The sequence below is a fragment of the Octopus bimaculoides genome, chromosome 11 (assembly GCF_001194135.2).
Source record: "Octopus bimaculoides isolate UCB-OBI-ISO-001 chromosome 11, ASM119413v2, whole genome shotgun sequence".
NCBI classification, from domain to species: domain Eukaryota; kingdom Metazoa; phylum Mollusca; class Cephalopoda; order Octopoda; family Octopodidae; genus Octopus; species Octopus bimaculoides.
The window spans coordinates 77,799,043-77,801,526 of NC_068991.1; the positions used below are offsets into that span (position 1 = coordinate 77,799,043).

The 2,484-nt window shown below is 37.1% G+C and overlaps 1 protein-coding gene across 7 annotated transcripts in view; it reads left to right on the forward strand.

The window, feature by feature from the left end:
- LOC106868589 (uncharacterized) overlaps window positions 1–2,484 on the forward strand; it is a 137,656-nt gene that overhangs the window by 91,988 nt on the left and 43,184 nt on the right. The window lies entirely within an intron of this gene.

Sequence of the window (2,484 nt, forward strand, 5' to 3'; positions counted from 1 at the left end):
TATATATATATATATATATATATTAAAAATGGGGAAGGCCAGTTTATGGGATTACCTTAGGTTTCCCATCCATAAAGGGTTTAGCTTTATGGTGTGTCCTCAGTTCCCAAAACCTGTTGGCCCAAGACCTCTTAAAAATATGGAGGAGGAAATGCTGCCCTACTCAAAGGTAACAATGGGGGTTATCTCCCTTGGCCATCGGCTATTGATTTCCAGCTGTACCACCCTCTTGTGGGCTCCAAAAGGCTAGCAGTAACATCCTGAAAATCTCAGTTCTGAAGTTAAAGATGTTCTTTGGTTCGAGGGAGTCCTTTAGGATTCTCGCCCATGGCTTAGTGGTTAGGGTATTTGGCTCACAACTGTTAGGTCATAAGTTCAATTCCCAGTGGTGTGTTTTGTCCTTGAGCAAGACACTTCATTTCACATTGCTCCAGTCCACTCAGCTGGCAAAAATGAGTCATACCTGTAATTCAAAGCACCAGCCTTGTTACACCCAGTGTATTATGCTGAATCTTCCTGAAAACTACATTTAGGGCACATTTGTTTGTGGAGCACTCAGCCACTTGCACATTAATTTCATGAGTAGGCTGTTTTATTGATCAAATCAAATAGAACACTCACCACTATAACAAACAGAGCACCCTAAATATATAGATGTGAATACTGTGTTGTACAGCCAGCTGGAGACAATGTCTCCTGGGGCTAAATTACAGCAACATTCATCCTAAACCAGGACTGCCATGTTGTGTTGGCAGACAATCTTTACTACAAAGTACTGTTGCTGAATATCTCTCGTTGTGAGATTTAAAAATAGTAATTTTCCAAGTGAATATTGTTGTATGAATTTGTGTATGAATGAAGACAGTTGGATCAAGAAGTGCCGAGCCTTAATTGTAGAGGAAATGTGTGGAAGAGGTGGACCCAAGAAGATGTGGGATGTGGTAGTGAGAAAGAATCTTCAGATGTTGGGCTTCACAGAGAGAACAACAGGGGACGAAGACTTCTAGCAGTTTCTGTGCTTGAGAAGACCTGCCAAACTAAGTAAATATGTGGTTGTTCTTTCATACAAGTATGTCCATTGGATCCCACTTCAGCTGAACATCCCCCATCTTGTGGACTCCTCAGTGCCAGTGCCACGTAAAAAGCACCCAGTGCCATTCTGTAAAGTGGTTGGCATTAGGAAGGGCATCCAGTTGTAGAAACCCTGCTAAAACAGACCTGGAGCCTGGGCAGCTCTCCAGCTGACTGACTCTTGTCAAAGAGTCCAACTCATGCCAGCATGGAAAATATATGCTAAATGAGGATGATGCTGGATACACATTTATACAAACATGCAAGCACACACACACATAAATATATTTTTCCATCCACACACATACATGTATACATATGTAACTGTGTGGATGCATGTGTGTGTAATTATAGTGGTTGGTGACTACCTGTTCACAAACATCATAAAAAGTATTCAATAGAAAACATGTTACATGTTTATTTATTACCATGTGCCAACATGTAGTAGCTACGTCTATTCATAACAATTTGAAAAATCTTGAGATGTTATTTCATTGATTCTGTGTGAAAAGGAACAGAAGCAACTGAAGCAGATCTTTATTACAATTGAAATGCATTTGAGGGTCATCAATTTATCAGATATAACTTTAGACTTTGCTATCCATAAATACTGCTCTTATTGCAAACTCAATGAGAAATTGTGGCACATTAATATTAAACATCTGCTGGCAATCCTTACAAATACTTATTAACAGCCATAGTCATATACTCAGCATATCTTTAGCCATGGAATCTTTTAATTACGTTGCTCGTTATTACAATGATATCTTGGGTGGTTGGCAGAATCATTTGAATGGACTTTGCAGTATTTAGTTGCATTTTTTTTTATGTTCTGAGTTCAAATTCCATCAAGATCACCTTTTCTTTATGTCCTCCAATGGTTGATAGAATAAAGCAACAACCAAGCACTGATATTGATTTAAACAATAACTCCTGGCCTTGTATTCATAAATACAAAAATACGAAACTAAAAACTATATGGCACAATCCTCCCTATAGTTTAAATGTTTATGCTGAGGAATTTCAACTATGTTTCGTGGTCTGCTACCACAACAGCTCCTTTATAGGATCCAGTTAGCTGAAGACAAAATTTTATAAATAGGTATTTATAAATATGTATGTGTGTATACTAATCTTGTCATTGAGTCATTTAAAATATCATTTCTCAGTATTTTATGTGCTGATACATATATCTATTTATGTACTATGCACCTATATGAGAGGATCACTCAATGCTTATAACATAGCATTTGCCATTCTAACAAGACATCCATGTTAAGCTGGATATAAAGATTGCCTTTGATACTAAAACTGCTTTTGTTACTACTAATTCATCTATATGTGCATGTATGTATGTGTGTGTGTATAGGTATGTATATATGTATAAATATATGTATATATAGTTATATATAT